This window comes from Phocoena sinus, chromosome 12 (genome assembly GCF_008692025.1).
Source record: "Phocoena sinus isolate mPhoSin1 chromosome 12, mPhoSin1.pri, whole genome shotgun sequence".
Taxonomy (NCBI): domain Eukaryota; kingdom Metazoa; phylum Chordata; class Mammalia; order Artiodactyla; family Phocoenidae; genus Phocoena; species Phocoena sinus.
Window position 1 is genome coordinate 54,226,478 of NC_045774.1, and position 13,268 is coordinate 54,239,745.

Sequence of the window (13,268 nt, forward strand, 5' to 3'; positions counted from 1 at the left end):
CCCACATGGCACAGAGCAACTAAGCCCATGCGCCACAACTACTGAGCCTGTGCTCTAGAGCTCACATGCCACAACTGCTGAGCCCGTGTGCCACAACTACTGAAGCCCGTGCACCTAGAGCCTGTGCTTCGCAACAAGAGAAGCCACTGCAGTGAGAAGCCCGCGCACCGCAAGGAAGATTAGCCCCTGCTCACTGCAACCAGAGAAGGCCCGTGCACAGCAACGAAGACCCAACAGCCAAAAATTTAAAAATAAAATAAATAATAAATAAATTGATTTTAAAAATCTTTTCTTTAGAGAAAGATGATTACAAAGAGGAAGAAGTTATATGAATAGAGAAAGTAAAGTTTTCATTTTAGGCAAACATATTTGGCCATAAATTGATAATCACTGAAGCTGGATTATGGATACTTGGGGGTTACTTATGAATATTCCCTCTACTTTGGTTTGTGTTTGGCAAACGTAACAAAAAGTTTTAAAAGTTGTTTTAGATAGTTGGGAACAAAATAAGAGACCTATGAATAAAATCATACTACATCTATATAATAAAATACCAGATACATATTAAAATGATTTCTGAATGTTTTATGTAAGTATGCTTATAACTGTGTCATAGTATCAGAGCTATTAGGGGCATGGGAAATTCTATCGAGTCCGTGTCAAATCCTGCTCTACCAGTTCATGTGGTTTTTCTGTTTTGTTTTGTTTTTCAACTGGCAAGATTAATACTTAATACAACTTGGGATTTTTTTGATAAATACTTAAAAAATATAGAGACATTAAAATAAATGTATAAATTTCTGCATGTGGCCTTAGCTTTACTTCTCTCAATATAATGTCCCTCCTCAGAAGTAACACCTTTATCAGGTTCATGGGTATTACCCTTGAAGATTTTTTTAAAAAATGAATTAATATCAATGTGTAAATTTATAAATATATAGTTCTATTATACATATATGTGTTAACAAATTGTGTGTTTTTCTGTCAATTGAATTTTAAACTTAATTGCATTTGAGAGATAATAATAGTCATTAAAAAGGAATTTAGGGACTTCCCTGGTGGTCCAGTGGTAAAGAATCCACCTTACAATGCAGGGGATGCCTGTTGGATCCCTGGTCAGGGAACTAAGATCCCATATGCCGCGGGGTACCTAAGCCCACGTGCCTCAACTAGAGAGCCCAGGCGCCATGGAGCCCGCGTGCCACAAGTAGAGAGAGAAAATACGCATGCCACAGCTAGAGAGAAGCCTGCGTGCCACAATGAAGAGCCCACACCACAATGAAAGATCCCGCATGCCGCAACTAAGACCTGACGTAGTCCAAAAAAGGTTTTTTAATAGATTTTTTAAAAATAATAAAAAATAAAATAAAAAGGAATTTACTCATCTATTTAAAATACCTATTTCATCTTAAAACTGAGTCTGTTGTCTCATTATTCTAATGACAAGCTTCTGAGCCTTCCTGGTATAGAAGAAAAAAAAGGATGCAGTTTTAAAGATAAAAGAAAATATTTATCACCTATTATTACCACAGTCCATGTAAGTATGGCTAATTGTTAGCCTGAGCTTATAAAATACCTGGCAGTAATGATTTGGAAATACTTCTCTGGTTTTCCCAGAGTCATGGTACTGAGCCAAAATTAGACTTCCAATCATGGTGGATTCTGATCCGGTCCATAATTACACCCTAACGTGCAGAGTCTGACAGCTTTGTTCTGGGTCATCCATGTGCTCATGACTGCCTGTCAGTTGTTCTCCATTACTTTTATTGAGCATACAATTACTGCAATTACAGCATCAAAGCACTGGCAGGGACGTAAACAATTATCTGATTTGCTTAACGAGGGTGATAGCACAACACCCCATATTATTGACATGTTGATGTCTTAAAACATTACCTGCTTCCTTAAATCCCAGATACTTTTCCCTCTTGCATTAGCTGTGTGTGTGTGTGTGTGTTTTCCCAGCTCTATTGAGATGTAATTTTGTAAGTTTAAGGTGCACAGTATATTGATTTGATACATTTATAAATTGCAAAATGATTACCATCTCCATCCTATCACATTGTTAACCATTTATTTTTTTGTGGTGAGAATATTTAAGATCCACTCTCTTAGCAACATTCAAGTATATGATACAGTATTATTACCTATAATCACCATGCTGTATATTACATCCCCAAACTTGTTAATCTTATAACTGGAAGTTTGTACCCTTTAACCAATATCTCCCCTTTTCTCCCACCCCCATCCCCTGATAACCACCACTCTACTCTCTGTTTCTCTGAAGTTTGTCTTTTCTAGATTCCACATATAAGTGATATTATACATTATTTGTCTTTCTCAAAATCCAGATTTTTGCTTTCACATAAGTAACATTACCTCAAACATCACTGAGGCATATCAGCCAATGGTGTTATAAGACATTGACTTTTAAATACTTTATGATAGAATTTCTGTGTATATGAAATTGATAAAACCTGGGTTACTTTTCCTGAGGCTATGTAGCCTCTTACCAATTAGACTTGCTGCTGGGGTGATCTCTTTTAACATTTTCTACTGAAAATCATGTGTCCCTTCCATATGCAGGAGCATATTTCCAGAATCAAATCTGTAGTGAGATTTTCATAAGAGGCAGTATGTCTTGTAGAAGAGTAGCTATTGTAGGGAGGAGCAGGGAGAATATAGAGATAGAAAGACCTCAATGAAATCACTTAGTGAGGGAGCCACACAGTAAAACAACCTAACACATGGTGATTAAAGTGTAATATATGTGTGTAGAATAAACAATGGGATCCTAGAGGGCATACCCCTAACTCATCTAAGGAGTGTCATGAGCTGAGTCTTGAAGAAAACGTAGGAATTAAGCAAGTAAATGAGGCTGGAGGAACATTCCAAGGAAAGGTAACAGCACATCATAGATGTGATATGTGAGAAAGCACTATATATTTGGAGAACAAATATTTTGTCATGGTTGGAGTGAGGGGTTCATATAGCAGAATATCAAAAGAAGATGAAGCTGAAAATGGAGATTTAGAAGGGCCTTGCATGCCATTCCACTAGTCTGAACTGTGTTCTGAACGTGATAAAGACCACTTGACAGGGAATTCCAGGGCAGTCCAATGGTTAAGACTCCCCGCTTTCACTGCTGAGGGCCCGGGTTCAATCCCTGGCCGGGGAACTAAGATCCCACAAGCCGCGCAGCACGGCCAAAAGAAAAAAAAAAAACACTTTACAGACTTTAAGTAGGGGAATGATATGATCAAGTATTTGAAAGACATTTGTATAATAGAAGTATGGAATATTGATTGCAGGGGGCGAGGCCTGACTCAAGTGAACCAAGTCGGATACTATAGCAAAAAATAATCTGCTGTGCATCAGGCTCTTTCTGCAGAGTGATCCTGATTGTAACCTGGCTGCTGTCCAGATTCCCTTGGGTTTGCCTTGTTCCCAAGCCTGGCTGTATTTTTCCTAGTAACTCCTCTTCAGCTTAAATCAGTCATAAGTTTCTTTTTTTTTTTTTTTTTTTTTTTTTTTTTTTTTTTTTTTTTTTTGCGGTATGCGGGCCTCTCACAGTTGTGGCCTCTCCCGTTGCGGAGCACTGGCTCCGGACACGCAGGCCCAGCGGCCATGGCTCACGGGCCCAGCCGCTCCACGGCATGTGGGATCTTCCCAGACCGGGGCACGAACCCGTGTCCCCTGCATCGGCAGGCGGACTCTCAACCACAGCGCCACCAGGGAAGCCCCAGTCATAAGTTTCTGATGCTTGCGATCAAGTTCTTTGATGGATACTAGCAAATTTGGAGGGTAGAATGGTGTAGGGCTGTAGAGAAAATGTTTTTATGTGTCTATCTAGCTAGGGCTTTCTGAACAAATGTTACTGCAACTTGGTTCTACCAAGCCGTTAAAGGTGACTTACGACTAATTAGATAATGAGAGTTCTGTAGAGATTTACCTCAGAGAGGCATGTGTTTAGAGTTGCGGAGGGAGGGGTGAAAGCCAGGACCTCGAAGGCATCTGTGGGTTGTAAAGCTGAAGACGATGGTCTTTTCCACGAGAGGTTTATTTACATGAGAATCCAGGATCCTGTCCATTCTACCTCCAAGGAGACTTTCTGTGGGGAAGGGGACAGCTGCTTGATTCTTTTATATAAATGTCCTGATTCCTTTTGGTTGGTGGTGGGGAACCCTTTCCTACAATACAATCCCTGTATTTGTAGAGTAATATCTGGCTTTTGTTGCATCACCCCAGGGGAAAGAATAGGGACTTGGGGAACCACAGGGTGCTTACTTGGTTTAAAGTGAATAATAACGATCTGTCTCTACTCCAGAAACCTCGTGTGTGTGTGTGTGTGTGTGTGTGTGTGTGTGTGTGTGTGTTCAGGATAATATTAACAAACAAGGAAAGAGAGAGGAAGAAATAGTAATATGTTCATGTATCTTGGAGACATCAATGGACTGAAGGTAGCAGTTTTCAGGAGGTCACAGAGGAAGGACAAGGGGACTAAATTTGAAACGGTGGCAAAAAATAAGAAATGGATCAAAGTTGTATTAAGAAAAAAGTTGTGATTGTAGAGAACTGATGGAGAGAAACAGGAGGAAAGAACTAAGGGCTAAACACCTGGAGAACTCACATCCTCAGGGACAGGGTCTAATCCATTAGCCAGAAAGTTAGAATAGGAATGCTTACCCTCCAGAACCTCATTCATGCCGACAATTATTTGTGCTCCTACACTTGCCAAGTACTGTGCTAGGTTCTGAGGATATAACAATGAACAAAAATAAACAAAGGTCCTACCCTCGAGAAGCATAAAGTCCAGTGCAGGGAGACAAACAACTCTATGTGTCAGGCAGAAATAAATATACTGTAATGAGAAAAAATAAAACAAGATGAAGGAGCAAGATGACAGGAGGGGTCAGATGGATATGTTTAAAGATAAGCTGAGGTATATTAAATTTTTTAAGAGTTTATCTGAGCAAAAATCCATTCAGATTGGACAGCATCCAACCGGAAGTGGTTAGAAGTGCTCCACTAACAGGAGCTAGGGCAAGACTTTTATAGAGAAGACATGGAAGCGAAGCAAGGAAATTAGATGATTGGCTATAGCTTAAGTGGTTGCCTTATTTGGGAAAGCCTAGTTGGCTCTTTGTGATTGGCTGTCCTTAGGTTTTGAGTTCTTAGAACTGAGGCACTTACAGGCTTAGTATCTGGTTAGCTTACAGAGACGGCCTCAGTCTAATGGCCTCCTTGTTTAATTAATTTAACAGTATTAATTTATACAGGACAGTGGTCAAGGGCTTCCCTGGTGGCGCAGTGGTTGAGAGTCCGCCTGCCGATGCAGGGGACATGGGTTCGTGCCCCAGTCCGGGAAGATCCCACATGCCGCGGAGCAGCTGGGCCCGTGAGCCATGGCCGCTGAGCCTGCGCGTCCCGAGCCTGTGCTCCGCAACGGGAGAGGCCACAACAGTGAGAGGCCCGCGTACAGCAAAAAAAAAAAAAGATACGTGCAAAGGTTTGTCTTTTGATAGATACCGCCAAACTGTCCTCCAGATGAGTTACACTAATTAACATTACCTCAACGATACAGGAAAGCTGTTCAATTTCCCATCAAACCCGTTCCAAGCAGGTTATTCCACTGAAACCACACTTGTCAAGGACACAAATGACCTCAAACTGCCAAATTCAGTAGTCGATTTTCAGTCTTATTACTCTAACTCTCAAGAGTGCTTTAAACACTTTTTTCACTTGGTTTCTAGTCTACCAAATACCACTGATTGCACCTCCTTAGCCTGCTGTGCCGGATCTATCTACACTTCCCTATCTGTAAATGTTGGATGGCTTATTACGTCAAATTTTCCTATCTACAGTCATTCCCTAAGGGGTCTCATTCAGTTCCGTTGTTTTATTTTTTACTTATTTATTTTTTAAATTTATTTATTTGGCTGCGCCGGGTCTTAGTTGCGGCATGTGGGATCTTCGCTGCTGTGTGTGGGATCTTCATTGAGGCATGTGGGATCTTTTTCAGTTGCAGCATGCAGGCCCTAGTTCCCTGACCAGGGATCAAACCCAGGCCCCCTGCATTGGGAGCGCAGAGTCTTAACCACTGGACCACCAGGTTAAGTCCCAGTTCTGTTGTTTTACTACAATCTAATGCTGATGAGATACGTAATATGAGAAATGTATTATATCTAATCCTGACCTCTTTCCTCAATGCCAGACTCATAATCCAGCCTTCAACTTGACATTTCCTCTTAGATGTCTAGTAAGCATAAAAGGACTCTTGATTTCTCCCATCTGCAATCATCTCCTCCTCCCGTGTCCTCCGTATCAATACATGGCCCAATAAGGACTTACAGTATAGCACAGAGAACTATACTCAATATTTTGTAGTAACCTATAAGGGAAAAGAATCTAAAAATATATATATATATGTATAACGGAATCACTTTGCTGTACACCTGAGACTAACACAACATTGTAAATCAACTACACTTCAATTAAAAAAATTGAGAATGAAAAAAAAATACATGGCAACCCCAGTCACCCAGAAACTCGGGACAAAATCCTTAGGCTCTAAATCTTAGACTCTTGTCTTCCCTCTTTCTCTTAAACTCCTCATTCTATCTACCAGCAAATTCTTGAAAACTATCATATCTCACCACCTTCAGTGAAGTAGTTATCTTAGTTCAAGCCACCACCATCCCTGTACTGAATTGTTCCAATAGCTTCCTAACTGACCTCCTAGTTTGCAATTTTTTACTCCTACAGTTTGCTTTCTGCTCAGTAGCTAGGGAAATATTTTAAAAATATACATTAGATTACATCACTCCATAGGTTCAGACCGTTTGGTGATTCTTCAAACTATGGTCTCTCACGTCATTTCCTTGCACTTTCTCCCAAGCTCCCTGTATTTTACTTACCCTAGGCTTTGTGCTATTCCTCAAACACCCCAAGCTCTTTCCCATTTCATGACCTTTGTACTTCTGGTTCCTTCTGCTTTTTTCCCGTAGCACTTTTAGATAGCTAATATTATATTATTTATTTTTATTTTCATATATTAAGTTTCCTCTACTTGAATGTTAACCCATGAGGACAGGGATATTGTCTGTTTTACTTATAGCTATGTCCCCAGTACCTAGAACAGTGCCTGGAATGGAATAGATACACAATAAATATGTGTTCAGTGAATTAAAACGTGTGTGTCTTGGACTTCCCTGGTGGTCCAGTAGATAAGACTCCGTGCTTCCACTGTGGGGGACACGGGTTTGATCCCTGGTCGGGGAATTAAGATCCCACATGCCACGTGACGCAGCATGGCCAAAACAAAACAAAAAACCCACCTGTCTTAATCTGTTTTCTGCCAAGTATTTCACCTCTACCCCACCTCCACCACCAGCTCTCGCTTGCTATTTTCTTAAAGACAAGGACAACACCTTATATTTAATCAGTGTCTCCTTCAGCATGAAGCACAGGCTCTGCCCTCTTTCCACCTGTTGAACACTTGATGAAATAGTGATTTGGAGAAATAAAGAGGTGTCAGAAGGATGAAAGGCTTTCTTTTAGCCTTACAGTCTGATGCTATCTTCCAAAAATGTTTAAAGTTATAATCAACTCAATTATAAAAAGCTGTTCAGAAAAGAATAGCTAGTATAGTAGCTATTCTATAACTCTAATAGAATAGCTATTATAGAATAGTGCCAGCCTAGTGGCACTTCTGTGAGCATCACTGTAAGCGGTTCATAGCCATGTGGGTCCCTCAGTGAGAATCAGACTCCTTCCCACCGTCAGTGCTCCTGAGAACAGCCCCTTCCAGAAATGAGGTGGTCAGAGCCATCTAATTCTCTAACAGAAAGCTGGGTCTGAGTACAGATGATCCCCCCAACCCCTGGACAATTTCTCAGACATCAAGTCTAGAGCACCCACTTCCCCTTTCATCTGCCTTCTGCCCCAACCCCCACCAAACCTCTCTCCACATGACCCAGGAAGTGTAACTGGATCCATTGTCTTGAAATTCAGAGAAAGAAAGAGAAACTAAAGATTCTGTAGAGATTAATCAGGGAGATGAAAAGAAATCATTCCTCACCAACTTAGTGCTCAGCTAAGAAAGTACCATTAAACATCAAAGATTTGCTACACTCTACTTCTACATCTACATACCTCCATTTCCAGGTATGCATATTTTAGGTAATTGTGAAGAAAAGATAGATCCATCATTTTTATTGTTTTTTGGCATGAATTTCCATATGAAGTGTAGCCCTGCCTTTGTGAATGCTATAGGCATACTAAGTCATAAATGTAATTTGAAGAACCAGTGCCCAAAATGTTGAAATGTAGGGGTTAAACTGGAGCTGTGGGATTAGGTAGGAAGCAGGTGGGGGCACAGAAATTAATGGTTAATAAGGGAGATTTAAGGTTAAGTAAGGACTTTGGAGCTGTGGTATGTGTCCAGGTGAAATAAAGCTGTAAGAAAACTGCTCTCTCTCGACAGCATGAAATCTACCTCCTCCAAGGCTCAGAGTAAGGAGGCTGACCAAACATTCTCGACCCTGTCCCGAATGGCCAATTTGGGTCAAGAGAGTGGTGAGGAGGCAGTCTTCCACAATGGCTATTACAGAGGGTAGAGGGGACAGCAAATTCTGCTAGATCAGCTCAGCTTACTTTAAAAAAACAAAAACAAAAACAAAAACAAGTGATAATATATTCAATTAATCAATAATTCCTGGGGTGTGGTAGTGCTAAAACTGAAGGATTCAGGAGACAAATGCAAGACTGGAAGTACGAACAAAAGAAGCAAAAAATTTACAAGAACATTTTGGAAGAATAGATGTCAAGGATGTGCCAAATAAGGATGCTATTTCCCAGACACAGACTTGTAGGATTGAATAAATAAGTCCGCATCCTCTGTATTGGCCAAATTATTTTGCATCTCTCAGCTTCTACCTTTTGGGGAACTACATCTCCCATGTACGTGGTTTTTAAGAGAGCAGCCTATTTAAATAGCCTGACCCTGCACCTTGATCCAAGAATGAGCCATCAAGAAAAGCTGTAAGATATGAGATCATGTGTCCCTCCATGAAATGAAGAAAGAAATAAGTGAAATAAGACAGATACTGTAATTACCCCCATTTTGCAAATGATGAAAATGGAGGTTTCCAGAGGCTAAGGCAGTTTTTTCAAGGCACCTTGTTAGTACAGATAGAGCCAGGAATTCTAATCGTAGCCTGTTTCCCTCTAAGACAAATCCTGGTTGCAGTAAGCACTCAATAAGTGCAGACAATTATTAAAACAGGACTGGAAAGGTTATTTGAGAACCGATTGTGTCAGGCTTTGAATAGCGTGCTTAGGAGGTTAGACTTTAAATTATGGAGAATGGGGACAGCTGCATAGATTCTGAGGGAGGAAGTGAAATGTTTCCAGTTGTTCTTTAAGAAGATAACTCTGACAAAGAACAGAGAGAGTTCTAATGGTGCCTCCATCCCTTGGGGGTCCTTAAGCCATCCGCTTGTATTAATAAATTTTTTGTTTGACATATGCTAGCTGAAGTCACTTTCCTGTCACTTGCAACTGGAAAAGTCCTGATTAATAAATTTCATTTTGCTGATGAGGAAACGTGAAACCAGACAGTTGAAATGAATCTCAGTTTTCTGGTCTCAATGTCAGTACTATGTCTCCAATATGTAGCCCTAAACCACCCTACCCTGAGAAATTAGACCTTTTACTTTTTTTAACTGCACTATTTGTCTTGAAGAAAAGGTGAACAAAATAATTCTTCTTCAGGGGCAATTGAAAGTGACTTAAATATAATTGAAACCCACACCAATACGGATGTGGAAAACCAGCACTCAGAAAACAGGCCTTTATTAAATATATCTAGCATAGGATTATCCCATACTCCAGACTCAGCCTTGATAAGGCTCTTCAGATTCTGCAATCTAATGATTTGGAGTTATGCAACTTTTTTTTTTGAAGATGTTGGCGGTTGGAGTTTATTAATTATTTTATTTACTTTTGCTGTGTTGGGTCTTCATTTCTGTGTGAGGGCTTTCTCTAGTTGCGGCGAGCGGGGGCCACTCTTCATCGCGGTGCGCGGGCCTCTCACTATCGCGGCCTCTCTTGTTGCGGAGCACAGGCTCCAGACGCGCAGGCTCAGTAGTTGTGGCTCACGGGCCTAGTTGCTCCGCGGCATGTGGGATCCTCCCAGACCAGGGCTCGAACACGTGTCCCCTGCATTGGCAGGCAGATTCTCAACCACTGCGCCACCAGGGAAGCCCCCAGAATATGCAACTTTTGAACAACTTTTTTCCTCTCAAAAGAACTTACACCTGACAACTACTAACTTTGGAGTCATCTTTAACTCTTACCCATCTAGTCCACTGTTCATGTAGAGTCAAAATTCTGCATCCTGTCAATCCACAGTACCCATATCTGTCTTTTTCCTTCACTCCCACCCTAACACAGTGTTTTGTTTCCATTCACCTGTACAAGTGGCCTCTTAACTCATTCAGCTGTTACCATTCTCTTCCACTACCATCTAATTGTGTTGCCCCTTGCTGTTTAAAGAACTGGCTTCAAGCTCCTAAGCATGACATTCAAGGCTAACTGAAATCTGACTAACACGTGTTAGCCTTAATTCTCCAATTACCCACAAGCCTTAGCTAAATAAGCTATTGATGCTCAACAAGTATCAACTGTTAATATTTGTTGTTAATCAGATTGTCCTGCTTGTTTCTATTTCCCATGTGTTAATGTGATCTCCTTTCAAGCATGGAAGTTTCCTTGATTCTGCTCCCTCTCTACAATGAAGGGATGATTCTCTCCCCCACAGCCCCAGGGTTTTGAGTACAGCATGAAGGACTCTCCACAGTTTGCTATGTATTACTGTCAGATTTGTGCATGTCTAATTTCCTTTCCAGAAGTTGAACTCCTTGAGAGTGAAAAAAGTCTTATTTTTTTTATTTTTTATTTTTTTGCTGTACGCGGGCCTCTCACTGTTGTGGCCTCTCCTGTTGCGGAGCACAGGCTCTGGACGCACAGGCTCAGCGGCCATGGCTCACGGGCCCGGCCGCTCTGCGGCATGTGGGATCTTCCCGGACCGGGGCACGAACCCGTGTCCCGTGCATCGGCAGGAGGACTCTCAACCACTGTGCCACCAGGGAAGCCCAAAAGTCTTATTCTTTATTGTACTTCCACCTTGCATATAAATATTGGTTTGCTTTGAATTTGGGACCAAGTTACTGATGATGGAGTAAACTCACCAACATTTTTTATTTAACCCAAATTGAATGCTTTAAAAAGGCAGTTATTGGGCTTCCCTGGTGGCGCAGTGGTTGAGAGTCCTCCTGCCGATGCACGGGACGCGGGTTCGTGCCCCGGTCCGGGAGGATCCCACATGCCGCGAGCGGCCGGGGCCCGTGAGCCATGGCCGCTGAGCCTGTGCGTCCAGAGCCTGTGCTCCGCAACAGGAGAGGCCACAACAGTGAGAGGCCTGCGTACCGCAAAAAAAAAAAAAAAAGAAAAAAAAAATTGATTTCAAATATACACAAGTTTAGTGACACTGGTTTTCTTAGCACCATTATGTTTTTGGTAGGAGACATTATCTTTCATGTTCTCTCCAGTGATCACTAAGATTGTTAAACTTAATACAAAATTAAGAAAATCCTTTCATAGTAATTTCATGAAATTACTGATTTCATTTCATTTATTACAAAAGTCAGATTTCTACAAATGCATTATTAATGGTTTAAAAATTTTAAATTCTCAGTATGTCTCATTTTGGATGTTGTCTATCTCTATGTATATCCTAATACCTTACTTTGGAAGACATAGCACTGCTCTTAATAGTAGCATGAACCATGAAATTTTTGCAACAGGTATATGAAAATTTGAAACATCAAAATTATTTTAGTCATAGCCAAAAGCCCCTCCTTTACACAATCCCAATGTAAATGATTTATGGAAATCCCATACTTTACATCTCTCCCAAGAGCTAATACATTTTTTAATCCTAAACTTCATGTAGGCTTGCAATACCTCCCGATAAAGTTCTGGTGGCTTGCAATTCATATCCACAAGGAACAGCGGCTGTTGCCATATACTTCCTTCCCATGGTTGATATGCAGGGAGAACTGCTTTCTATAGTGCTTTGAATTCATAGAGTTAGATATGGATTTTGAATATATATCCTCAATATTTGTAGTGTGTTATCTCAGGACACAAGAAAATAGAAAAAAAAATATTTTACTGCAGTTAGATTTTTCCAGGACTAATTCTTTCTCATATATTAAGCATATATGTTGCCTGGAAAGGAGAACATTTTCCACCCTATCCACAGTTGACTCTGTGTGTATTTTCTGTGATTATGGCCATGAATACATTTGGATTTATTTCTACCATCTTATTTTTGTGTTTTGTTTTTACAGTGGTTGTTCTTTGTTCTTTTCTTTTGTCCACCCCTGCTCTCTTCCTGCCTTTTATTGAACTGATTGTTTTCTTCTTTTAAATGGAGAAACTTAAGCTTGGGTATCTCCAATAAAACCAATTTTCAGGGAGAAGAAAATCCAGAAATAGAAAAAAGAAAGTTAAAACTGGGTCACAGAGAAATCTGGATTCTTATAAGTGAAAAGCGCTATATTTTTGATAATGGAATTTATGATACAAAATGCCCTTTTAAAGCTTTCATTTGATATTCTTGGTGTTGACTTCCACAGGGCAAGTGAGAATTTTCAGTTCTTCAACTATAACCTATGAGGAGCTATTTCACTTTTTTGTTGTTCTCATGGGCAGCTTCCTTCTTGGTGTGATAAACTGCCCTGTCCAATATGGTGGCCACTAGGCACATGTGGCTACTTAATTTAAATTAATTAATTAGACTAATTACATTTAAATAAATATTTAAAATCTAGTTACACTAGCCACATTTCAAGCACTCAGTAACCCCTTTTGCTTAGTGGCTACTATTCTGGACAGTGCAGACTACAGAACATTTCTGTCATTGTAGAAAGTTCTATTGGACAGGCAGTGATAAGCCTATAGTGTTACCACAGCTTCATACACCTTGGAGCAGAGCTATTTGAGAGAGTGCATCACATTGCAGGATTTAGAACTGACAACCCACAGCAGCATTCTGTAACATTCTTCCAGCATCTTTTACTCCTGTGGTGAACAGTGACCAGCATGGGGAGATGCCCACCATAGAGGTTATTGGGGACTCCTGCTCTGCATGTAAAATCCAGTCTTGGTGCCCAGAGGACATCGGAAATGATTTATATGGA